The following is a 26,958-nucleotide window of genomic DNA, read 5'->3' as shown; positions in this document are numbered from 1 at the left end:
CCCCCTGCCTTGGCCTCCCAAAGTGCTGGGATTATGGGCACGAACCATCTCACCCGGCCACGAGGGATATTTCTTTCCTCTTTGTGAAAAGAGCTACTATTTTCAGCTACTGATTGGGCTACATGGGAGCTCCCTAGTTGAACGTATAGGGGGCCTGCAGGCTCCCAAGGTCACCTGGCGATGGGAACTTGTTCTCTCAAACACCCAGCTCCTGATGGGGGATCCGTGGGACCTGGAGGGTAGGTCTGCACCTCTGAGTTCTGGGACCTGGGCTAAGTCACCCAGCCTTTCTCTGAGCCTCAGCTTCTTCATCTGTAAAATGGGGTCATGTAAAGGCTCTGCATGTAGGCAGAGACATAGCACCCAGCAGCAGGAGTCACTGAGAGCCGCTGTCCCTCCTTCTCTTGGCTGAGCCTGGACTCCATCAGCCACAGGAGCACGACTTCCTCAGGGCCTCTCTCCCTGCTTCACCCACCTCGACACTGGGGTGAGGGCCACAGGCTCCTGGAAACCCATTCACAGCCAAAAGTTCGTGCTTTTAAGTCTCATCTGTGTGCAGCCGATGAGAGAACTTGATCTCAGATTACAAACCTCTCAGCTAAACACGGTCTATTACGCAAAACCTCATTCCAGCGGCTATAAATAACCCTCACAACACAGTCCCCAGGAACTCTCCGGAAAGATGCGGCATGGTTTTGAATAACGAGATAATGGAAACACAAACCGATGCTAATTAATTTCACCGCTCACAGAGCGCTCGCTCCTTGCTTAGCCATGGTCAGTGGGACTCCATCAAGAAAACCCTGCGATGAAACAGGAGACGTCTCGAGGGAAACCTGTTGGCAGAAGGGCCCGGCCACATGGAGCCACGGCAAGTGGCCACGTGGTTTGTTCACGGACCTGTGGCACTGGGGGACCCAGAGAGGGCCTGGCCAGCTCCCACCTCTCAAAGCCCTGCTTGGACAATGCTGCTCAGAGGCAAGGCTCCAGGAGGGCCCACCCCACAGAGGGCTAGGTCTGGCGGCAGGTGGTTGGTTTCAAAGTGAAAGAAGACGACACTGAGGGCTCCTGCTGAAGGGTCACAGGAATCCTCAGGAGGTGTCTTTATCTGTTCAAATTAGAGACCCCCAGAGAGATGACGACCTGGCGTGTGAAGAAACCAGCATGGGTCATGGGAAGCATTCAGAGGTTCCTCAGTAAGTTAAACACCCAGCCACCATGTGACCCACTAATTCCACCACACAGAGAGGCGCAAACAAGCACGCACAGCCATGCTCGGAGCAGCCCCATCCGTGATGGCCAAGAGGCGGTGGAAACAGCCCCGACGCACATCCACTGACGAAAGAATACACAAAACATGGCCGTACAAATAATGGGGGATATATCATAGAGAGAATGGAATAGATACAATATGGACTATGTATATTATGGAATATTATGCGGGCATGAAAAGGAATGAAACACAGATCCATGCTACAACATGGATAAACTTTGCAAACATGATGCCGAGTGAAAGACGCCAGGCATAAAAGGCCACATTCTGGGATTTCATTTATAGAAAATACACGGAATCGGTGCATCCATAGAGACAGAAAGCTCCCTGGGGATTGCCAGGGGACGGGGAGGGGTGAGGGAAGTGGCTGCCGGTAGATACGGGGGTTCCTTTTGGGGCGGTTAACCAGGTCGTGGTGGTCACACAGCCTTGTGAATGTACTAAACACCGCTGCGTTATTCCCCCTTTAAATGGCTAAAATGGCACATTCTATATTACACGTATTTGACCACAATTAAAAGAAAATAGTTATGGGACCAATGGGAGCTTTGGTACCCCCAAAATTCCATCAGCATTGCCTGTTCTTAGACAGGCTTGTTCACCTCTTAATACGAGGTGTGCAAACTCAGCTCCAAGTCCCCTCCTGCTGCCCAGCTGCAAAGAAATGAATTCTTGCCTGGTTTTATGAGTCTAACGTTGTGACCTGCTCCTGCCACTGATGCCAAGGCCAGGAGGTCTGTCAGGGTGGCACATGACATGCCTGTGCACGCCCCCCCCCCCCCCGGCCAGTCCCCCGGTCCCTGATCTCAGCTTCTCCCCTGAAAACTCAGAAGCTAGAAACAGGCTACTGGCCTTTGTTCTTCTCTCCCTGAATCCAAGGATGATGGTTTTCCAAGCAGGCTGCATTTGTTAAGTAATCCTCGACTCTCCATGTTATATGAATGAAAGACAAACAGAACTGCCAGCCAGAGCTGCTGACCGGCTCCAGTGGATGGGACAGGCCCGGAGAATTCCGTGGAGCAGCCAACACAATGCCAGCCCAGAGCACAGAGCGCGGCATGGGGCTGGCGTGCAGGAGCACCAGGCACCCCTGCCGGTCCCTCTGGGCTTTCTGCATATTTAAAGCAGCTCTTAGAGCCCAGAGACTCCATTCCAGGGCCTGTGGGGATCCACGGGACTCATGCCAAGAATGACGGGAATCTTTCTGAGCTCAAAACTCTCTGATTTTGAAAAACAAATGGTCCTTTGAAGAACACTGCTTCCATATGGAACCATGGGGCATGGTGATCAGAAGGGCTCCAGCCTCTTTAAAAACCAGCTAATGATGCACCCTGATCCCTTTGAACGTCCAGAAGAAGGCTGAACCTAGAGCCATAGTGACTAAGAGGCAAATGCAGGCTCTCAAAATCTCCACAACCCCAGACTTGCCTTTTCACATGTGAAGCCAAGGCCTCAGAATGCAAGAGAAGTGGCAGCTTTCAAAAGGAGTTTGGAGGTTCTCAGATTTAAGCGCAAATGCCACTTCCTGGGGCTGGTGCTAAAACTGCAGGAAAAGGCTGGTTGGCAGAAGCTCACAAAGGGGAGTTTATCAATGTTGCAAAGGGCATGTTCACGGATGCCTATCAGCGTTGGCCTTGTTCTCCGTGGGGATGGTGAGGCAGGGCCAGCAGCCTGCAGGGCTGTGGCATTACCCTTTCCTTGACAGTTCCCTCAACTCATCATCACTCCAGCCGGAGCCCTGGGTTGCTCCCCACCTGCCCTGCTTCCCCATCTTCCCTGCATTGCCCCATGGCAGCCCTGGGCACTTGGTCACCACCCCGCGACCCATGTCCTATCCTTCAGGGACAGGCTCGCCTCTGGGCTGTTTCGAAGGACAGAGTGACAAGGCACAGAAACAGAGGGTTTCTGGTTTAAGGGCTACTTCTGCATTTATCATTCCATTCTTTATTTTGGGTCTAATTCAAACCATGCTTTCAAAAAGGCAAGGAATGTACAAAGCGAAGGGACCCACTGGCCCCAGGGCAAGATGGGAGGGTGTCCTGGTGGATGTGTCATCTGAGACTCCTTCCCTCCTCTAGCCATTTAGAATTTCTAGGTAGTCAGGCACCCAGGATGGGCCTTCCAGGATGAATGGGGGAGTTTAGAAAACTGCCTTCGTTTCTACTGAAAATGGAGAAAAAAAGGCAATTTTCAGTTCTTGCAGCACTCAGGAGTGTGAAACTGGGCTGCTGCTGAAAAGGAACGAAAAGCCCTGTTCCAAATTTACTTGTCATGGGAGGTGGGGGGGGGGGGCGTGAACACTGGGAAGGCATCGAAGAAGGGGAGCGTCCTGAACGTCCTGCCCAAGATCCGGGAAGGAGGCGGCGGCCGGGTGTGACACAGGCCCGAGAGGGGAGCTGGATGGGGTGGTGGGGAAGTTGCCTGCGACTCCTGCCTGGGAACCGGGGCTCTGTGCTGGTGGTGGGGCCCCTGTGGGATGTGTGTTCTCACAGAGAGGCCTTTCATAAGGGCTCTGAAGGTGTCCCGCTGCTGAGTATGGGAACTCACACGTGCTGGGCGGGAGAGAATCAGGGCTGGGCTGATTAGGGAAACGCAGAGGGCAAAGGAAGTCTACCTGTAGCCCGCATCTCTGACAGAGGCAAGATGCACAAGCACCTTCCATTTACCTGTTAGCAGCCACATCTCTCGCCAGGTACGGCTGCAGGTGAAGGCACGAAAGGTTGGGTTTCTCTACATATGTGTGTACATGTATACATACCCATATGCATGCATGCATACATATTCTTGAGGGTGTTTTGCCTTCTTCATACAATTATGAATATCTTTAGATCCACGCTTACTTTCTGATGGAACTTCATCCCTGAAGTAAGCATACCATATAGGCAAAGATAAACGAAACTCCACGAAGAAAAATGCAAAATGTTCAACACTCCAGAAGCTCCCAGTGGCCCCCCAGCAGCCACCCTCCTCCCTGCAAGGGTACCTGGGGTCTGCGCGTGCAGTTTCCACGCTCCGGCTCTTCTCTAGCACTGTCACCTGCTCACTTCCTTAAACCATACATGGATTCCCTTTGCCTTTTTTTCAAATTTTACAGAAATCATTTTGCTCCCCCCCTTTTTTTCTGGAACTTTCTATACGCGATATCAGACGCTATGTATTCCTCTGTGGCCTCCACGTTCCCCTCCACAGCATTTCTGAGATTCACGCGCCTTGGTGAATGCAGCTGGCATTCATTCATTCTCCCACTGCCGCACTGTACTCCACGTGTGAGCAGCTCACGGCATCCGGATCCTTTCTTGTTCGCAGACACTTGCATCATTTCCAGCTTCTTGCCGTTATGAACAAAGGTGCTTGGAAACTTCTCGTGTGTGTCTCCTGGCCCACGTGGGAGAATGTATCAGGGGTGTGTGCCATGCAGTCACATGCTGGTTTGCACAGCAGGTGCATCTTTCATGTTAGTGGGCAATGACTACTGTTTTCTAAAGAGGTTGCAATTTGGGACTTTTTTTCATGTTTTTCTTTTTCAAAAAAAAACAAAGTGTAGAAACTCAAAAGGCTCGGGAAGACCTGGCCATGTGCAGCAATGTTATGAGTGGAACTGTGTCCCCCAGAAAGAGGTGTGGACATCCTCACCCCAGGACCTCAGGATGTGCCCTTATTTGGAAGGAGGGTCATTACAGATGTAATTAAGATATCAATTAAGGTGAGGTCATAGGGGAGTAGGGTGGGCCCTACATCCAAGGACTGCTGTCCTTATAAGAAGAGGGGAATTTTTTTTTTTTTTTTTTGAGATGGAGTCTCACACTGTCACCCAGACTGGAATGCAGTGGCACAATCTCGGCTCACTGCAACCCGCCTCCCGGGTTCAAGCAATTCTCCTGCCTCAGCCTCCCAAGTAGCTGGGATTACAGGCACATACCACCATGCCTAGCTAATTTTTACATTTTTAGTAGAGACAAGGTCTTATTATGTTGGCCAAGCTGGTCTCCAACTCCTGACCTCAAATTATATGCCCACTTCTGCCTCCCAAAGTGCTGGGATTACAGGCATGAGCCATTGTGCCCAACCAGAAGAAGGGAATTTGGACACAGACACACAGGGAGTCCTCCACGTGACAACAAAGGCCGAGACTGGAGCTGGGCAGCACAAGCCAGGGAAGGCCAAGGAACGTCAGCACCACCAGAAGCCGGAAGAGGCCAGGAAGGACCTCCAGGAGCCTCTGGAGGGAGCGCTGCCCTGCTGACACCCTGACCTTTGTCTTCTAGCCTTCAATGACACAGTAAAAGTCTGTTGTTTTAAGCCAGCCAGTCTGTTGTTTCTTTTTTATTTTTTTTGAGACAGAGTCTCTCTTTGTTGCCCAGGCTGGAGTGCAGTGGCGTGATCTCAGCTCACTGCAACCTCTGCCTCCCAGGTTCTAAGAGATTCTTCTGCCTCAGCCTCCAGATAGCTGGGATTGCAGGTGTGTGCCACCACGCCTGGCTAATTTTGTGTTTTTTAAGTAGAGACAGGGTTTCACCATATGGGCTAGGCTGGTCTCGAACTCCTGACCTCAGGTGATCCACCTGCCTCGGCCTCCCAAAATGCTGGGATTACAGGCATGAGCCACCATGTCCAGCCCAACCTGTGGTTTCTTAGCAGCCCTAAGAAATAAGTACAAGCAACATTCTAGGCCCTTCCTTCATCCCCTCCTCCAGTCTTTGTCTCAGTGACCAAACAGGCCTTGGGTCTGTTGCTGTGAGAGCAAGGATAACCAAGCCCTTCTGCAGATCTCCAAGAGTCTGTGTGCTCCTCTGAGCCTGGGAGGAGCCTCTGAGCCCTTTTCAACACAGTGCTGCAGACCTCCCCTCCCCACTAACTTAACACGCAGGAGCACTGGATGTCCCCATGGCCGTATTAGAGGCTTCTGGAGAGGGAAGAGGAAGTGGGCAGCTATGCTGCTCCTGGCTGGGGGGCTGTGGTCCCAGGGCCTTGCTTTAATGGGTTAACTGGAAAGGCAAAAGGAAGGAAAGAAGACAAACCTGCTTAGATTGGATTCACCCTATGCACAGAATCCATTCGTGGACATGCCATCTGCAATGCTTCATGGAGGAGGCCTTCCGATGGCAGAGGGCAATCATGAACTCAACACTCAGCCTCCCTCTGAACCAAGAGCTGGTGGGGAATGAGTAGGGGGGTGGAGAACAGTGGGTGGGCCTAGAAGGAGAAGGTGGCCTTGGACGAGCCCAGTTCTCCCATCTCTTTTGCTTTTAGTTCTTAAGAATAACCAAAGAATGTGCTAGAAATGCAACACCCCAAGAGAGGGAGGGCTGATTGGAATAGCCTGGGCTCCGTCCCAGTCTTCCCCGGAAACCTGATGTCCATCAACACTTTAGCCCAGAAGTCATGTGGCCCCGGAGTATAAAACCCAGGAGGAGCTGCTTTCCAGGGTCCCTCAGTTGCAGTACAAGTGGGTACATGCAGTCAAGACTCCAGTCACCTTTCCTGAGCCTTACAGGCTGGCTCGGCCGAATCCCAGACTTCTGTTGTCCCTTGCTGCCTATCTGTAAGCAACGAACCACTTCATGTAACTCGCTGTGTGGGCGGCTGGCTCACCAGGCTAGGAAAAGTCGGTAAGCCATGTGCAGTGAACCTGCTCCACACCTTGGGGCAGAGTTGCCTGGCCATTCAGTCCAATCCTGGGGTTTGGTACTAGAAGGAAACCCACCCACCCACAGGTCTAAGTCACTTTGGCCGGTATTGTCTTTGTTGGCAACAAGGGAGGAACTTGCTCTATGCGGCTCTTACGTCCTCGGTCTGTCTCTTTGTTGGTTAGTAGTGAGGTGAGGCTGGGCACCAGCATTTACTGGGGCCACTCAGACCCCAGCTGTCCTTTAGAGGGCTGCCGAGGAAGGAGTGGCAGACAGCGTGGACGCTGAGATCAGAGCCTGCCTCTGGGAAATGGACAGAGGCCCTGGACCCCATCCTCCCTTCACTGTCCTTGCCTTTAGGATGCCCTTCCCTGGATTCAGGGCCTCAGCTGCTCATCAGGATGGGGGGCACATGAGATCGCCATTCTTGTAGGTTGACAATAGGTCAATATTTGCTAGTTTGACATGGTGCAACTGAACGGACCCCACGGCCGACTGCTCCTTGCTCCAATAAGTAGCTATAGAGCTGAAGGCCCCCGAGAAGTCCTGAAGAATAGAAGGCCAGGCCCTGCACCTGCTGGCAACCCCATACTGGGCTGTTGGAACTGGCTCCAGGGACCCCGAGAGGAGGGCCTCCCCAGCCTGGGAGGGGCCTGGATGGCGTCTCTGAGTTGGGGCTACAATGAAACCAGAGGGTGAGCCGAGCAGAGGATGTGAATTCGAGTGCTAGGACTGCCCGAGGAGGGCGCTGGGTGGTACTGGGGAGGCCAGACAACTCAGGAGGCTGAAGGTTCAGGGATGCGGGAGGCGGGCCAGGCCATGAGGATGGAGGAGGCACTGTTTTCCCACGGGCCCTGGAACCGGGTCCTGGTGCCCAGTGCTGGGTCCTGAGCAAGTTCTCCCCAGGGTTAGAACATTCACACCTGAGAAGGAAGGCAGGGTGGGGTGTGGGGGGCTCTGAGGCCTCTGGAGGCTGCTGGGTGAAGGCTGGGAGTGCCAGAAGGGACTACTTTCAGGCTAGGGCAGCCCAGAGCCTCACCCTGGCCCAGGGGACTTCTGCCAGGCTGGCTCCTGACCAGGCTCCAGGTGAGTGGAGCCTGCAGGGCATCCCCCAACAGGGGCCACTGAGGAAGAGGAGATGGCAAATGCCCCACAAAGGGCCACAGAGTGCAGCAGCCAGGGGCAGAGCCGTGTGTGCTCCTGTGTGCGTGTGTGTCTATGACAGTGTGTGTGTGAGTGACAGTGTCTGAGAGTGTTGTGTGTCACTGTGTGTATGTCAGAGTGGGTGTATGTCACTGTGTGTCTATGAGTGTGTGTGTAGGTGTGGCAGTGTCTGAGTGTGTGTGTATATGTGTGTGTCTATAAGTGTGTGTGTGTGTGACTGAGAGTGTGCTCTGTGCGTCACTGAAAGGGTGTGTGTGTGAGCTGTCTCTGAGTGTGTGTGTCAGTGTCCATGAATGTGTGAGTGTGACAGTGTGTTGTGTGTGTGTGCATGTGTGTCACTGAGAGTGCATGTGTGTCAATGTCTATGACGGTGTGTGTTTGTCAGTGCCTGAGGGAGTGTGTGTGTATGTGAGTGTGTAGTGCATGTACGTGTGTGTTAAAACCCTTTCAAAATGTAAAAACCTTCCTCAGCTCGTGGGTGCAGAAACTCAAGTCATGAATGGAATGTGGACCCCAGGCCAGAGTTCACCCAGCCCTGCCATAAAATAAAGAAATGCGAGGAAGGGAGTGGGGAGGTGGGGCAGATTTGTCAAAACAGGGGCAGTAAAATGTGGCACATATACATCATGGAATACTCTGCAGCTATAAAAAAGGATGAGTTCATGTCCTTTGTAGGGACATGGATGCAGCTGGAAACCATCATTCTCAGCAAACCATCGCAAGAACAGAAAACCAAACACCGCCTGTTCTCACTCATAGGTGGGAACTGAACAATGAGATCACTTGGACACAGGAAGGGGAACATCACACACTGGGGCCTATTGTGGGGAGGGGGAAGGGGGGAGGGATAGCATTAGGAGATATACCTAATGTAAATGACGAGTTAATGGGTGCAGCACACCAACATGGCACATGTATACATATGTAACAAACCTGCACATTGTGCACATGTACCCTAGAACTTAATAAAAACAAACAAACAACAAAACAAACAAACAAACAAAACAGGGGCAGTCAGAACCTCCGCAGATCTGGTTGTGGGCTTCAGAGCAGAGCTAAGGGGCAGACGCGGCTGTCCCCACAGGGGCCCTACATAGCCTGGAGCAAGCTCAAGTTCAGAGTTAACGGGAGAACGCGGCTGGAATGAGAAAGAGGCCTTCATGATCAAGGTGGAGTTTACCCCACGCGCATATGACCAAAACTCTGAAAAACAGTATTTTTCTGAATAAATGTCTACCATACCAAGCATGTTAAAAAGGTTTGATTCAGGCTGGGCGTAGTGGCTCACACTTGGAATCTCAGCACTTTGGGAGGCCAAGGCAGGTGGATTACTTGAAGTTAGGAGTTCGAGACCAGCCTGGCCAACATGGTGAAACCCCGTCTCTACTAAAAATACAAAAATTAGCCAGACGTGGTGGCGTGCCTGTAATCCCAGCTACTTGGGAGGTCGAAGCAGGAGAATCATTTGAACCCAGAGGTAGAGGTTGCAGTGAGCCAAGATCACACCACTGCACTCCAGCCTGGGCAACAGAATAAGACTTGGTCTCAGAAAGAAAAAAAAAAAAAAGAAAAAAATAAATGTCTGATTCTGATGTGATTCATGCAGGGGTGATTTCAGAAGGTCAAAATGAGCCCACGAGAGGGAAAAGTCTTTGAACAAAAGGACAAAAGTCTCCAGAGTTAACTGCCATTTATGTCTAGCCTACCCATTTGAGGAAGGAGGTTCTAGAATCCCAGGGCCACTCCGCCCTAGGTTCCAATGAGTGGCCCTGGCTCTGCCCACAGCCAGGCCTGGCCTTGCTTGCAGGTGGTGTGCATGGCTGGGATTCAGTAATTAAGTCACAAAACACAAGGCTGGCTACTTAGAGCAGAATTACAAGGCATTGCAGCTTGTGAACATGGTAATCCAGCTTAATTAACACCGACTCAGAGAGCAAGGCACAGGCCTCTGGGTTAAACCAGCCCGTGCGGAAACGCTGGCCGCCGCTTACCCTCAGCACACTATGCTGAGGATTTGTCATTGTGTGGAATAAAAATAAACCTGAGCTTGGAAAACTGGGCAGGTGACCCTGGAAAGGCCCGGAAACCACCCAAGGCTGGCTCTCCAGGGCCTTTGTGCTAAAATGGAACAAATCCAGCAACCCTGAGAGGTATCAAGGGCAGGCAAGCTTCTCTGGGACACGGGACACACAGGCTGACCCGGCAGATGGCCAGGAGACGGACGGGGTGAATCATCACAGGTGCCGTGCACAGCCACCCCAGTCCCGTACCCATACGCTTTGTCCTGCAGGCTCGATTCCCCTTCAGGACCCCCGCTTTCTGCCCACAGCCCTGCCCAGGGGAGGCAGACCCCAGCCCAGCCTGTGACACGCTAAGGACTTCTGAGGGTTCATCATTTCAGCCTTACAACCACCCTTGAGTTCGATTCTTATTGCTCGCTGTAACAAATTACTACAAATTTAGTGGCTTAAAACAACACAAATGTTCTTATCTGCCAGTTCTGTAGGTCAGAGGGCCAACCCAGGGCTCAGGGGACTGAGAGAGAGGTGTGGGCAGGGCTGGCTCCTTCCGAAGGCTCTCAGGGAGGATCTTTTCCTGTCTCTTCCAGCTCTGGGGGCTCCTGGCGTTCCTCAGCTGAGGGTTCATCACTCCAAGCTCTGTCTTGGGGGTCCCATGGACTTCTCCCCTGCATGCATCAAAACTCCCTCTGCCTCCCCTTTATAAGGACGCCTGTGGTCACACTCAGTCCTCCCTAAGTGATCCTGATTGCAGTAAGATCCCTCAGTTCATTGCATCTGCAAAGCTGCCTTTGCCATGGAAGGCTCTGGGGATAAGCACGTGGTCATCTCAGGGATTCTTATTCAGCTGGCCACTGAGAGGCACAACTGGGCTCTGCGGAGAGGCTGCCCAGGGACCCTTCGAGGCAGTGATAACGCCTCAGGGCCCCTCTCTTCCCCATCTCCCCCATTCTCTTTGGGGCTGTCCTGGCTGCCTCTGTGGGGCGTGCTAGTCAGTGCTGGCTCACAGGAAGGAGGCCTCCATGACAGCAAGGCCCTTGGACGCTGGAGGGTGAGACACTGCCCAGTGCAAAATCTACCTCTGTTACCATGGGACTTGGAGGAACCCCTGTTTGGGGCTCAGCTCTGCTAACTGATATTCAGGGAGGCAGGAGGGGAGAGTTTTAAAAGAGCCACAAAGTACCCAGGAGCTTAGAAGGAGAACACGTGAGGGCCTTGTTAAAGACTGGCACAGAATGTCTATCCTGGGAGAGAGAGTGCTGGTCTCCCTCTCTCTTCCCATAAAGGACATGGATCCCATCACGAGTCCCCACCCTCTGACCTCATCCAGCCCCAGCCCCCTCCCAAAGGCCCTGCTCCTGACACCATCCTGGTGGGGGTTAGGGCTCCAACATTTGAGTGTGGGGTTCACACAGACATTCGGTCCACAGCACCATGCTGATGCGTCCTGGTGTCTGAGATGGGGAGAGGCCTCTGCATAGCACAGCTGGCTCTTCTCTTTCCTAAGGCAAAAGAATCATTACCTTGCCAGGGCCTCATCAGAACAAAAATGTAATTGCTTTGTGCCTTTCAGAAACCTCCTGAGTTGGGAGAAATGGAGATTTTGGTGGCTGTCCATGAAGTACTTAATTAAGCAGAACAGGTAATCCCATCATTATTACAAGAAACACGCAGAGCTCCAATATCTGTGGAAATGCGGCTGCCTGCCCCAGCCTGGTCTCCCCCACCCCCACCATGGGCACCTTCCTTTCCAGCTATCTGGGTTGATGCATTAATGCTTGTCCTGCCCCCAGACAAAATGTGGAGTCTGTTGTTATGGTCTGAATGTCTGTGTCCCCCCTCAAGTTCCTATGTTGACACATTTGGAGACAGGGCCTTTATTGGAGGTAATTCAGGTTATGTGAGATCATAAGGGTGGGGCCCTGATCCAATGGGATTAGTGTCCTTATAAGAAGAGACTCCAGAGAGTTTGGTGGCACTTTCATGCTCACACTCTCTCTCTCTCCTCCCTCTGCCATGTGAGGAAGGCAGCCGCCTGAAGCAGGAAGCGACCCCTCACCAGGAAGCAACTTGCTGGCACCTTGATCTGGGACTTCTAGTCTTCAGAACCATGAGAGAATAAATGCTTGTTTAAGCGCCCCCCGCCCCGGCCTGTGGAATCTTGTTACAGCAACTCAAACTGAATAAGACTTGTGGGGCTGGGTATGACGTAATATCTGTGTGACCCCAACAGGCTTCAGTTTCTCCATCTGAAATGGGGATGGATGGTAACAGCACCTGCCTCAAAGGCTGCGGGGGCTGAAATGAAAGCTCAGGCACCAAAGCACTGGGATCAGGCAGGGTGTGGTCCTGACTTCACCTCCATAGGCTCATATCAATGATGGCAGCCCCTGCGCAGCCTGCCCTGACCGCCCAGGAAGACCCCATTTTTGGGGTGTCCAAGGAAAGTCCTAGACACTTGAGGAAATTACGTGTCATGAGACATCAACCCCTCTGTCCTGATCACTATTTTACAGATGAGGAAACCGAGGCAGGAGCTGCCAGGGTACTCACGTGAGGTCACAGGCAGAATATGCGAAGCAGAAGCCAGACCAGCTTGGAGCCCAGCACTGCACGGCTATTGCTTATGCTCTGCCACATTTCGTCCATTTCTTTCTGGTCTGGCTCCCGCCTCTGCCCCACCACGAAGCCAGATGCACCCTGAAGGCTGCACCCCTACAGCACCCATGGCAAGGACATGGCCGCTGGCAGGCGCTTGGGAAATATGGGTGGACAGGCTAGAAGGAAAGAAGGAAGGAGAGAGGGGACTGGAAATTCTTCCCAACTCTTTCGTTTCCCAGATGGAAGGTGGTTTTCATCAAATGGGAGGTCTGATACAGTAGCCCCAGCCACGCACGGCTGCTTACGTTACGAAACAACCCAGGCCAGTGAGTGTAGAAGGGGAGACTCTGCCTGAGGACGTGGGTATGGAGGATTTAGGAGGAATGATGGAGATAAATGGGGATGGCCCATTGCTGTAACTCTTCTGGAGACACCCATAAACGATCCCAGAAAAGCATGATTGAGGGCTTAACGGCAGAGGTGGTCAAGTGTGACTGACAGGTGTTGCCAACACACAGCTCATCCTGCACACCCCCAGGCCTGGCCAGCTCTTCCGTTCGCACAGGAGTGGTGAGGGTCGACTTCCGAGCTCGTTTCTCTTCTCGGCTCTGTCCACATGGTGCCGGGAGGGGCTGGCGCTGAGCCCAGCACCATGTGGAGGCGCCTGTCCCACCTTGCTGGGCTGGCTCCCCCAGGCACACTGGGGCAAAGGTGTGAGCCCGACAAGTGGGGTAGGTGAGCCCGACAAGAACAGCTGGTCAACCGCTCCTCGGCTCCTTCTAGAACCATCCGAACCCAGCAGGATGTCCAATGGAATGGACATCTCCAATCCAACACAGCACCGCAACTTCCCCTGCCTGCCAGAGGCTTCCCTATCTCAGCAAAGGGCCCCACGGCTGCCCAGCAGTGTATGGAAGAGCCCAGGACTCACCTATGTCAGTCCCTGTCCCCCACCTATGCTCTGCCCTGAAACCGCCCCCAGCCTCAGTCCTCTCCACCCTGGTGTTTGATGTGGAACAGCCTCTAATGGGGCTTCCTGCTTCCCTGGGCTTTTGTTACAAAGCACCACAAACCGGGGGACTTAAAACAACATTTATTCACTCACAGTTCAGGAGGTCTCCAGTCCAAGACCAAGGTTTCTGGAAGGGGGCATCTCTTCTGGGGCCCTCCCCCAGCTCTGCTGACTGCGGGCCACCCTGGCACCCCCCCTTAGCTCGTAGTTGCACCCGCCAAGCTCTGCACGTGGCCTTCTGCTCTTTGCCTCTGCGTCCCCTCTTCTTACAAGGACAGCAGTCAGCAGATCTGGGGACCACCCTAAATCCAAGATGATCTCATCTCAAGATCCTTATGATGATCTCATCTCAAGATCTCATCTCAAGATCCTTAACTATAAATGATGTCTAAAGACATCTGTGAATACTGTTTCCAAATGAGATTCCCAGTGGACACAAGTTCTGTGGAACACCATCCAACCCCCTACTCTCTCCAATGCAGTCTCCGAACGGAAGTCCAACAAGCTGAACAACACACACGGGCAAGCACTGCTGCTCCCTGCCACAAACCCTGTCACCTGGGGAGTAGAGTCGAAATTCTTCCCACAGCCGGGTGCGGTGGCTCACACCTGTAATCCCAGCACTTTGGGAGGCCGAGGCAGGTGGATCACCTGAGGTCAGGAGTCTGAGATCAGTCTGGCCAACATGGTGAAACCCTGTCTCTACTAAAAATACAAAATTAGCCAAGCATGGTGGCTCACGCCTGTAATCCCAGCTACTTGGGAGGCTGATGCAGGAGAATCACTTGAACCCGGGAGGCGGAGGTTGCAGTGAGTCGAGATCATGCCACTGCACTCCAGCCTGGGTGACAGAGCGAGACTCCATCTCAATTAAAAAAAAAATTCCTCTCCACACCCTGTGGGGCCTGTGCCTGCCTCTCCTGCCCTTCCCACACTTGGGTGCATGGCCTCTTCCCCTCCAGGTCCCCTGGCAGTCTCTGCCTCTGCAGCTCCGAGCCTACCTCCTCCGAGGCTGTTGCCGACCCTCCCTGTCAGCCAGCACTGCATGGCTACTGCTTATGCTCTGCGCACCCTTAGCCCTTCTGGAGGATCATCATATTTATTCATTTCTTTCTGGCCTGGCTCCTGCCTCTGTCCTATCATGGAGCCAGACGCACCCCGAAGGCTGCGTCCCCACAGCACCCTTGATGAGGACACAGCTCGTGGCAGGTGCTTGGGAAATATGGGTGGATTGGCTGGAAGGAAGGAAGGAGAGAGGGGACTGGAAATTCTTCCCAGCTCCGAAGGTGGTTTTCATCAAATGGGAGGTCTGATACAGTAGCCTCAGCCACCCACGGCTGCTTAAGTTTAAATTAATTGACATTAAATATTTAAAACTAAGAATTAGTTCCTCAGCCACACTGGCTGCATTTTGTGTGCTCAGAAGCTGTGTGTGGCCAGTGGTGCCATATCAAGCACATGGGACATTTCCAGAAAGTTCTATCAGACAGAGTTGCTTTAGGCCAAGGAAGGAGAGAGAATTCAGGGCTGTCAGCATTATGAAGGTCCCAGGGCATCTCTTCCAGCCTATGGTCCCTCCCATGCCAGGGCAGGGTATGGACAGCAAGAAACCCCACTGGGGAGCTGGGGTATAGGACGGGGCACAACTCAGGCCTAAGGGTACGCCCAGAGCTGCCACCAAGAACTAGAGTCACAGGAGGTGGGGCGCCTTTGTCCCTGTGCAGGGAGGGGCAGCCTCGGGTGTGGACTCCTGGGAGCAGAGGCCCTCGGTTCCCCAGGGGAGGGGTGGGCCTGGAGCCTCCTAGGAGCTTCCAGCCTCAGGAGGGGCTGAGGCTGGGGAGTGTGCAGGGCTAATGGACCCTATGTCTGCCACTTCCTGAGCTGAGGGCAGAGTTGATGGGGGCGGGCTATCCCCTGCATGGTCTTATTCCCAGGCTTGTATCCTACCCCTCTCCCCCATGGAGGAGGTGGGAATGGAGCAACGCCCCCAGCCAGTCCTCTGGTTCCCCTAAGGGATTCCTGCCAGCTCTGCGGCCCTCAGACCTGAGGCCAGGGGGTACTGGACACACTGCATCCCTCACAGAGAGACGAACAACTGTCCCCTCCTGCCTGAGCCAGGATTCACCCCCAGACATCCCTCAGAATCCATTTCCATCTTTCCCAAGAGATGCTCCCATGGCCACAGCCTGCTTCAAAACCAAAAAGCCTCAAACCAGCTTTCCCATAAGGCAGCAGTCCTCAGCCAGGGGCGATGGTATCCCCCCAACCCCCAGGGAACCCGAGGACACGTGTCAATCTCTGGAGACATTCTTGGTTGTCACAACTAGGGGCTGGTGCTGGCATGGAGTGGGGAAAGGCCAGGCTGCTGCTGGACACCCTACAGCATGCAGGAGGGGCCCGCAACAGAGTGATCCCGCTAGAAATATCCTTGGTGCCACCGCGGGGCAACACTGCCCCAGTTCCACAGCTGGCGGGCGGCTCTGGGAAATGCCCCCACCCAGAGCGTGGTCTCTATCGGCTCCCTCCCCTGGCGGCCTTCGGGGGGTGCCCCAAGGGGTCTCACCAGGAGGTTAGCCAATGTACAGTTCAAGAGAGCAGCTCCCACAATACTGCCCCTTCCTCACTTCAGACACCAGCTGTAAGTTCCGGGGGTCTCCAAGACCACCCTCAGGTTTGGTGATTTGTGGGAAAGACTCGGAGAACTCACTAGAAGCACCTGTGCTCACAGTGTTGGTTTATCACAGCAAAGAGATCCAGGTTGAGATCAGGCAAGGACAGGGAGGCGTGGGGCAGGGTCCAGACGCGGACACGGGGTATCTGACGTTTTCCCTGGGAAAGTGGGGATAATTCCTTCCCAGAGATGATGTGTGACAACACGCACGGGGCATTGCCACCAGGGATGCTCCAGGACCTTTGGTGTCCCGAGTCTTTGCTGGGGCTCTGTCATACACTGCCTCGGTGGCAGGGCTTTAGTTTCCAGCTCCTCCTGGAGGTTTGGGCTAATCCTTCTGGTCTCCAGTCTCTTCTGGAGGTCCAAGCTGACATGGCATGACCCAGAGCCCCTGCCATAAATCATATTGTCAGACTGTCCAGCCGTCAAATCCCCCGGGCAAACACACACACACATCAGGCAAGATATTCTGGGATCCCAAAGACCACCGCCTGGGAGCTGAAGGCAAAGGTGAGCCCCTCTCTCTGGATCAAGCTGGTGCTTCACTACCCAGACCTCCCTCCCTCCATTTTACATCAGAAAACTGAGGCCCAGACCTTAGGAAATCCGAGCAGGCTCTGAGCAGTGGAGGATGTGGGCTCTAAGCCAGTCTCTGCACTCTCCTCTTTTACTCAGGCCCCTCTGCTCCCCAAGCCCCCTGCCTCCCAGAGGTCCATAAGCCCAAGCCGGGTGAAATCTCAGTGCAGCCTCTTAGACCTCTGTGCAAAAATGAAAAAAGAGGACACGTTTGTGCATAAAATACACACTGTAGAGGAAGGAAAAATGCAGAAAGAGAAGTTTCCAGTAATCCACCCCATGGCAACCACCAGGCCATCATGGGACCTGGAGTATTAATCTTCTAAACCTGGGGCCCCTCCCACTCAGAGGGCCGAGGGCTGCAGCCCTCTGGGGCCTCCCCGCCTCCAGTTCCGTTGCCTCGTTCTCACTCCCAGGCAGCCTCCGTCCCAGCCTCCCATCCCGGCTGAGCATGGTACCCCGCACACACGGTTGCTAAGAAACCGTTGCCGAGAGTCACAACTCAGCTGGCAACGGAAAACACCCCCAGCAACACAGTTTGCTGGGCCCATTTAGGGAGACATGTTTTCTGGTCCACTCAATGCCTCATCCTCTTTGCAAACATTTCAAACGTTTTCTTTTACATGGCTTCTAGATATCACTTAGCATGCACTCTAAATTTAGGAACGGTTATGAAACAAACATATCACCCACAATATCTGCACTGACTATGGCATGAAGCCTGGTACTGGGATCAAGAGGCAGGGAGACACCAGGGAAAAATCCTGCCTCTTATCACAGGGAAGCCTGGTGCTCCTGGCTGATTTGGGAGCTTGTCGGTCAGTCTCAACCCCCAGGTGGCAAGCTTTACGCCACAAAGCCCATTGGCCTGTGGGGAACAGGAGAGACGGACGGCTCCCGCTCTCGGCAAGAGGCAGAGCTTGTCAGTCAGTCTCATCTGGTCTGATCCCACCACCCCTGGGTGGCAAGCTTTACGCCACGGAGCCCACTGGATTTCAAGAAACAGGAGAGACCGATGGCTCCAGCCCTGGACCAGAGGCTACTATCCTCGTAGTACCCCTGCAAGGTCAATCCTTGCAGCAGCCCCAAAAGGTCCAGATGCAACCCCTTATTTTGCAGAGGAGGAGTCCAAGGTGGCCCGCCCACAGGAGGCAGAGCTGGCCTCTGTTGCTGTAGTGGAGAAATACTGCACCCCAAGCCACATCACGACACTCTTCAGCCCAGAGTGGGCAGCGTGAAGAGGAAAGACCCCATCCCAGCAAGGATGAAGCCTGCAGTTCCCAGGTCCTCCGTCAGCACGTATCTCATTTCCTGGGCACCCAAGACGGGGACCCCGGGAGGCCCTTTGGTCGGCCTTGGCACAGCCGTGAAGGTCAGATGGGAGCCTGGAGGTGGGGGTGGTGGCATGGCGCCGGCGGACTTTGTCCCTGAAGTGTCTCCTCTCACAGCTCACTCTAGCACTAAAGGCTCCTGTTTTTGAGGTCTGCGGTATTAGAGTTGTTCCCCAAAATTCCGATTTTCCTACTTCTTCGGCACATGCAGGGCTGCAGGTCTCCACCCTCCTGAAGTCAGGGGCGGCCAGTGAGTTGGCAGCGGCAGGGATGTGTGTCACTCCAGGAAAGGTGAAGACCAACTCACCACCCGCCACACTGCCCTTGAACCCAGATGTGGCGACTATGAATGGATCATGGTCCGGCCGGTGGGGGCATCACCCACCCGGGTTCCTAAGTGAGGAGGGCAAGGGACAGCACCCAGCAGACCTGGCAGGGCAGTGAGAGTGAGCAGGAAATAATCCTTTGTTTTTTTAAGCCATGGCAACCTGGAGATTGTTCCTGCTGGAGATTAACCCTGCTGTCCTGACTGCTACAGGTCAGGTGACTACAGCGGAATAGCCCTTACCCTAAACCCTTGGACTAGAAGTATTCTGGATTGCATGTGTTTTTGGATTTTGGAATATTTGCATGTACATTTGGTATATTTACACATATAATCACATATATCTTGAAGATGGGGCCCAAGTCTAAACACGAAATTCATGTATGTTTCATATATGCCTTATCACATAGCCTGAAGGTAATTTTATACAACATTTAAATAATTTTGTGCATGAAACAAAGTTTTCATTGTATTTTGACTGGGACTCATCCCATGAGGTCAGGTGTGGAATTTTATACCTGTGGCCTCATGTTGATGCTCAAAACGTTTGGGGTTTTACAGCATTTTGGATTTTGGATTTTTAGATGAGTTCAACCTGGATTGGATCTCAAAGAGTGCCCTTCTAAAGGTCAACATGCCTAGCAAGGAAGAGAGTATTTTTTGTTTTGTTTGTTTTTTTTTTTTTTTTTTTTGAGACAGAGTCTTGCTCTGTCGCCCAGGCTGGAGTGCAATGGCATGATCTTGGCTCACTGCAACAGCGGCCTCCCAGGTTCAAGTGATTCTCCTGCCTCAGCCTCCCAAGTAGCTGGGACTACAGGCGCATGCCACCATGCCCAGCTAATTTTTGTATTTGTAGTAGAGACGGGGTTTCACCATGTTGGCCAGGCTGGTCTCGAACTCTTGACCTCAGGTGATCTACCTGCCTCGGCCTCCCAAAGTGCTGGGATTACAGGCATGAGTCACTGTGCCCGGCCGAGAGTTCTTAAAACTGAAGATCTTCCAGGTAAGCCCATCTTTGCATGGCAGGAACCACAGGTTAGGCTGGGAGGGTCCGGAAGCAGAACATGGAAGCCAAATTCTGATGGCTGCAGCACGGGTGGAGGCTGATGGCACCAAAGTCAGGGGGCAGAGAGCGCAGTAAACACATGTGCCCCTTCTCTGTCCTACCCAGGCCTCGGTTTCCCTGCTTGCAAAGTGAGCATAGTCACTACTAAGTAGTATCGTAATATATCAAGAGCTCTTTTCCCCGGGGCCTCCTTCAGTCCTTGTAGTAGCCCTGAAATGTCTAGTTCCAGCTCCTTATTTTGCAGAGGAGGAGCCTAAGGTGGCCCGCCCACGGGAGGCAGAGCTGGCCTTGACGCCAGCCCCATGCTCACTCCACACCCAGCATCATGATGCTGCTGTCATCCCCCAACTTCCGGCTTCCCGAGCTCCAGGCAGTGGAGACCCACCATCCTGCCGGCTGTTGGCACCGCCGCTGGGTGGTGAGGGGCTGCCGCAGGTTTGGGCCACCTGCCCACCCCAGGACAGGCTCAAACCGAGTGTCTAGGAAGAGTCTCTTGACTAGGGGAGTGAACAGGTGCCGGAGGATCGCAGTACCGCCGTGGGCTCTGGCTGGGTAAATCATCCCAGCTCTGGGGCTCTGGGCTCCAGCACGACAAGGCAGCGTGCTCCGCACAAAGACAGGATGCACTTGGGGAGAGGCTGCACCATTGTTGTGAGCGGAAGAGAAATTAATTTTAAGCCTGGAGTTGATTCCAGCCTGGGAGGGAAACGCCAACACTCGGAGAGGGCTGGTTTCAGGCATGTGCACGCCAGAGCTCACGTGCCCACTGCAGCCTGAATTCAGTGGGGAAACGCGCCCCGGGCACCCTCCCTCCTCTGACAGCGTTCCGAGCCACCCCCACATCCCAGCACCGGAAGAGCCTGGCCCCTCCTTCCACCTAGAAGCCTTGGGTGTGTTCTCCACTGAGCCACACCCTGTCCCCTGCCCCACCAACTAAAACACACCACCCAGGCTGCTGCCGAAAAGGCTGGGAGAGGGGCAGGGAGCCAGACTGAGACCGCCTCTCTCCAGCGCTCCGAAGGGTTTGGTCAGTTCTCTGTCACTCAACCTGGCGCTTGGTGATGAGGACACAGAATGGAGTGTGGCCCCGCTGCTGGCCTCCCGGGTCTCCAGGCCTGATGGAGTGGGACACACGGACGTCCAGCAGGTTCCAGCCTGGCGGGAGAGGGAGGCCTGGATCACAGACTGCGGGCCACTGTGGCCCTGGGGGCCACATGTGGTGGGAAGGGCAGGGGGATGTGTTGGCAAACACTGGCGACCGCAGCTCCCCTAAGGGCCTCTGAACTGCCGCCACAGCCGCTACAGCCGGGTGCACTCTGACATCAGCTCTAAGTCGGGGAGAGGCGGGTGCTGCCCTCAGAAAGCTGCCACCTGGGCCAGAGGCACGGGACACCAGGGAGTACCTGCTGCAGAGCCGGATAATCCTGCTGCCCTCCAATGCCCTGACTCCAATAAGCTGATCTCTGGGCCTCAGTTTCCCCAAGTGTGCAATGAAAGGCCTGGCCATCCAGCTCCCCCAGCAGACCCGGTCCCCTAACACTCATTCTAGTCCCCTTCCTCACTTGAGGACCCTAATTTTGTCTTGTCAGTTAACAGACCCAGCTACAAAACCCCTTTTCTCAGTTTTCCCTGGCTGCTAGCGGTGACCAGGAGACCCCAGGGTGCTTATCAATGAGACAGGAGAGGACATCATCTGTGGGCTTCCAGAGAGGAGCAGACGGCATGCACACTGCTTTTGCTCCTGGCCCTGGCCCTGGAGATGGACTACCATGAGCTTTGGCCCCCACTCAGCTTGCCCTATGTTACAAGGTTCCCTGATGGCAGTGGGGTGAGGTGGGCTGCAGGGGCCATGCTTAGAGCAAGAGAAAGGCCAGCCAACCTGCTGGGCTGGGACTGACTGTGCAGGTGCCCTGAGGCCGGACGGCAGGCAGCAGCGACGCCCCAGGTCCCAGACCCCAGAAGGCTGGTCAGCCCCCAGGACAGGAACCAGGCCACGGCTGAGGACTGTGAGGGTAGCAGACAGAAGGACAATCAGGCCCAGGCTGCCCAGAGGCGGGGCTGGGAACAGATCTGCAGACAAAGTGGCATCTCTAGGCCTCTGGAAATTGTGTGTGATTTCAAGCAAAGAGACGGTAGTGGTTCAATTTTGTCCCCCTAAAATCCATGTCTATGTAGAACCTCAGAATGTGACCTCCTTTGGAAATAAGGTTGCTGGAGATGCAATCAGTTGGGATGAGGTCATCCTGGAAGAAGTGGGCCCTCAGTCCACTGGTTGGTGCCCTTATAAGAAGGGAAAATACAGACTCACAGAGACATGGCCACGTGCAGATGGAAGCAGAGACTAGGGGATGTGGCCACAAGCCAAAGAACACCTGGAGCCCCCAAAAGCTGGAAGAGCCAAGGAAGGGTCCTCCCCTAGAGTGCTGGAGGGAGAGGACCCTGCCGACACCTTGACGTTGGTCTCTGCCTTCAGAACTGTGAGGGGAGACACTTCTGTTGTTCAAGCCCCAGCTGGTGGCTTTGACCCTTTGTGACAGCAGCCCCAGGGCAAGAATACAAAGGGTGAGCACATAGCAGGCCAGTGTGGTGATCTGCGTCTGTCCATCCGGTGGTCCCTCCCTCCCTCCATCTGGCGCCCAACGCGTCCTCAGGACTGGCCGGGGCCTGGGGACTGGACACGGAGCAACTGGCAGCAGAGCCTGCATTCCGGAATCTGACCGACAAAGGGCTGTGGCATTCCTAGGAGAAGCCGTGGAAGACCAGCAGGAATGACAGGAGCAGCAGCAAGAACCCTTCAGAGGACCCACGAGATGCGAACTCCCACCCCAGCAAACCACCAAGGGGAAGAGGCAGGCCCCCATCCAGGCAGCTCAGGAACAGGAGAGCTGACTTTTCTATGGCAAATAAGGCCCAGGTTGCCTAAAACAGGGGAGGGTAGCCTAAGGCTCTCCCAGACTCATGACAACTTAGATTTGTACAAGTGGTACATTTAGCTGGAATCTGGGAGGAGCCTGCTGGGGGCTGTGCCATCCTGAAGGTTCCCAGAGTCACACACACACACACACACACACACACACACACACTCTCCCTCCTACCAGCCTTCTCCAAATAAAACCATGTCCCTGGTCTGTTTCTCTCAGTATCCACCTTCTCCATCACGGAGGAGGTCTCAGCTCCTAATCCACTCAGCAAAGTCCCGGTGGACAGTGAGTCACTGAGTCCTGGGCCAGGCACACGCTGAGCTCAGGGCCTCCAGGGCAAGGTGACCCGGAGGGCTCTGAGAATAGGACAGCGTAGGTGCCCCCACAGCAGAGGATGTGGCTGGGTGTCTGTGAGGTTGCTTCCTGCATGACAAGCTGGGGTTGTAAGAACACAAAAGCCTGTAGGATGAAGCCTGGCCCAAAGCAGTCGGGGTCCCGTGACCTCCCCGGCCTCTCTCCAGGCAGTGTCCTCCCCAGGGCGCCAGGCTTCCCTAGCTCCGAGTCTGGGCGTCTGAAATCTGCTGTGTAATTGGATCACGCCCCAGCCCGTGCTGAGCGTCCATCTGCACCCGTCTCGGAAAACACAAGTCTCAGAGAAAGAAAGCAGTTGCCACAGGTAATTTTCTATCAAATATATCACATTTCTTGGAATCACATGTGGAAGTTAACTAATTAGATTCCCCCTTATTTTTGAAATGCTTTCAGAGGACAATGGAAAGGTTCACTGTGTTCTGGGAAATGCTTCATTTAGATGCTAAACATTAGAATGCAATTTGTTCTTCAATCAGGGAAGAGCGGAATGAGCGGACTTTTAAGGATGCCATCCGCGCTCCCTGCTCCTGGTTCCATCGCGGGCCCTGAACAGCCGCAGGTGTGCGAAGGCAGGTTGGGGAACACTTTTGAGTCAGACCTACCTCCCTGGTTCAACCAGAGGCTCCTTTCTCTCCTTGATAAAAATCCAAATTGTGATTGTTTTATAGAACTGCCTTTTACAACAGAATCGTCTCCCCACATACCATATTCCCCTGATGCTGCCTGACAACTCTTGTCTCCCATGGATGTGGGCACACAGCCACACGCTGCTCTACCTCCCACCCGCCCTGAGCACTCGGTGGATGCTGGGACCCTGCTGGTCAGCCAACCAGAAAAGGGCGTGTGAGGGTACATCCAGGCGGCAGAAGAATGTACTAATTGGTTTATTTTTTGAAACGAGGTCATGTTGCTCTGGAAGGTAACTCAGGGGAAGGGTAGACAGGACCAGAAGGAGGACAGAGGACAAGGACATCATTCAGCAAGATGAGGGCCTGAGAAGCTGGGTCTCCGAGAAGCCTGGGCTCCTTTAATCCCAGTGAGACCCTCACACGGAGCGCTGACGGATGAGGGGTAGGGGGACAGGGACGGGGGCAGGTGCTCATTGAGGAAAGAGGCCCTGCGGTCCCCAGACCTGGGCATGAGGGGGCTGCCACTGGGCACAGATGGGCAACCTGGGCACCAGGCAGAATAGCATCTGCAGCTGATTTAGACACGTTGAATATATAAAAACGTTATATATATTAAATATATATTATGTATGTTATATATAACATATTTATACATACATATATTCATATATATAACATAAATGTTATATATTTATGTATTACATAAAAATATATATTGTATATAATATATATTCTATATAAAACAAATATATACATACACACACATTATATATATACATATATATATATAAAAAAACACACACTGAGCTGAATATACAAAAATCCTGAGTTCACAATGATATATTGGTGAGGGAGAGAGGGACAGACAGGGGCAGAGAGGACAGAGGGAGAGAGAAAAAGACCCTAGTTCATCCCCCAACAACACGATAGAAAACCAACTCATTGGACATCAGTGGAGATCACTGAAGCATCAGCTTCGTACGGAGAGACTTGATAATTAAAAAGAAAGAATTAAGCATTTATCTTGCCTTCTGGTACAAACAGCGTTCAGCTTAACCAAGTCATCTTATTTGAGATGAGAAAGTTCTTCGAGATGGAAGAATCTCAGCTCATCTCTGTGGAAGGATTAGGAAGTCACCAAATGCAAGCCTCAGCACACTCTTCAATGTCTGCAGGGCCCACCCCAGAAGGAGGCCCCTGGGTGACCAGCTGGTGAGGAGCTTCAAGAGGAAGGATTCACCATCACCACCTGGAGCCCGGGTGCAGCTTTCGTCACGGCGGTGGCGAGCGCAGTCTCTGCCTCCTGGGGAGACAGGGTGTGAAGCTCACAGCACCTGCGTGTGGCTGGGTCCAACATTAACAACACTGCAAGAGCTCACCTCCATTTACAGGAAGCAGGAAGGACCCAAGGACTGGCTGATGACACCACAGGATGCAAAAGGCACATCTGGGGTTGGGGGCAGCCGATGGCCAACCTACCCCATCCCTCTAACAACTTACCCCATCCCTATAACACGTCGCTGGCAGGAAACACGGGAGATGACTCGGACTGGAGACTTGGGGACATAGCTCCCAAGTACCACGTGGGTCCTGGGTCGAAGTCACCACCATGAAAAGGCATTTCTGAGATAATTTGGGACATGTGCTAACGGAGGCACTTCAGATTCCACCCAGAGACCACTGCTGGGTGTGTGGATGGGATAGTGACACTGGGGCCCTCAAGAAAGACGCTATGCTCTTGAGAGACAGACTGAAGGGGAGGAGGGAGTGACGCAATGCCTGGGATTTGCTGGAAAAAAAATAAAAAATAAAAAGGGCTACCTGTATATGGATGGCAAGAATTTCTTAGGTAACAAAAGCACAGCCAATAAAAGAAAAAATAAATACTAAAGTAGATGAAAATGTAAAACTTCTGCGTTATCAAAGGGCACAATCGACAGAGCACAAAGGCAGCTAAAGAATGGGCGGAAATATTTGCAAATCATGTATCTGGTAAGGGGTTAATATCCAGAATGTGCAGAAACTCTCAGAACTCAACAACAGAAACCAAAATCTAACTTAAAAACAGGCAAACTGGCTGGGTGTGGTGGCTCACGCCTGTCATCCCAGCAGTTTGGGAGGCTGAAGTGGGTGGATTACTTGAGGTCAGGAGTTCGAGACCAGAGTGGCCAACATGGCAAAACCCCATCTCTACTAAAATTTCAAAAATTAGCCAGGCATGGTGGCACGTGCCTGTAATCCCAGCTACTCGGGAGGCTGAGGCAGGAGAATCGTTTGAACCCAGGGGGCAAAGGTCGCAGTGAGCCGAGATCACGCCATTGCACTCCAGGCTGGGTGACAGAGTGAGACTCCGTCTCAAAAATAAATAAATAAATAAAATGGACAAAGGACTTGAATAGACATTTCTGCAAAGAAAAGATACAAATGGCCGACAAGGACTTTACTGAAAAGATGTTCAACACCACTAATCACTTCGAGAAAGGCAAATCCAAACTACAACGGGACACCATCTCACACCTGTTGGGATGGCCACGATCCTCCAACAGAAAGTAACGATGCTGGTGAGTGTGTGGGGAAACTGGAGCCCTTGAACACCGCTGGCAGGAAGGTAAAGTGGTGCAGCCCCTGTGGAATATGGCACGGCTGCTCCTCAAAAGGTTAAACATAGGACGAGCACGTGAGCCAGCAATGCCACTTCTGCTTCTGTGCCCGAAGGAACTGACAGCAGGGCCTTGAAGAGATATCTGCACACCCGCGTTCACGATGGCAGCACTATTCACGATAGCCAAGAGGTGGACGCAACCTAAGTGTCCACCTACAGATGAATGGATACACAAAAGGGGGTGTTTCCATAGAATGGGATATTTATCATTCAGGCTTAAACCAGAAGGAGATTCGGACGCAACAACACGGAGGAACCTCGAAGGCATTACACTGGGAGAAATAAACCAGGCACAAAAAGACAAATACTGCAGAATTCCACTGATCTGAGGTCCCTAGAGTGGTCAAATTCATAGGGAGAGAAAGTGGGATGGTGGGTGCCAGGGGCTGGGGGAGGGGATGGTGATGAGTGTTTAATAGGGAAGAATTTCAGTTCGGGAAGATGAGGAGGTTCTGGAGATGGATGGTGGTGATGGTGAATGGAAATGTACTTAATGCCACTGAAATGTATACTTAAAATGGTTAAGATGGTAAATTTTATGGTATGTGCACTGCACTACAATTTGAAACATAATAAAAAGTATAATTGTAAGAAAAAAAAAGGGGGAGGAAGTGAATGGAGCAAATGGGCGCTGCGATCTCTTGGAGGCCAGCTCTCCACAAGGTCTTCATAAACCCTCGGTCATGCTCCTCCGTTGCTCAAGGGCCTCC

The 26,958-nt window shown here is 53.1% G+C and overlaps 1 protein-coding gene and 2 long non-coding RNA genes across 23 annotated transcripts in view; 1 reads left to right on the top strand and 2 right to left on the bottom strand.

The window, feature by feature from the left end:
* The window catches only part of SHANK2 (SH3 and multiple ankyrin repeat domains 2), a 671,410-nt gene that overhangs the window by 143,668 nt on the left and 500,784 nt on the right, over positions 1-26,958 (bottom strand). The gene's annotated exons all lie outside the window — the stretch shown is intronic.
* On the bottom strand, positions 5,217-23,344 carry LOC144334059 (uncharacterized). The gene is made up of 2 exons (XR_013403426.1): positions 20,612-23,344; positions 5,217-5,635 (listed from the first exon to the last, which is right to left on the bottom strand). It is a non-coding gene; the product is annotated as an uncharacterized LOC144334059 (long non-coding RNA).
* Positions 22,432-26,571, top strand: LOC144334061 (uncharacterized). Its single transcript, XR_013403428.1, has 3 exons — positions 22,432-22,572; positions 23,107-23,261; positions 24,631-26,571. It is a non-coding gene; the product is annotated as an uncharacterized LOC144334061 (long non-coding RNA).

Source organism: Macaca mulatta, chromosome 14, assembly GCF_049350105.2.
Source record: "Macaca mulatta isolate MMU2019108-1 chromosome 14, T2T-MMU8v2.0, whole genome shotgun sequence".
In the NCBI taxonomy this organism is placed as follows: domain Eukaryota; kingdom Metazoa; phylum Chordata; class Mammalia; order Primates; family Cercopithecidae; genus Macaca; species Macaca mulatta.
Note: the sequence above shows the minus strand (reverse complement) of the source record. Positions and strands in the feature narration are given on the sequence as shown.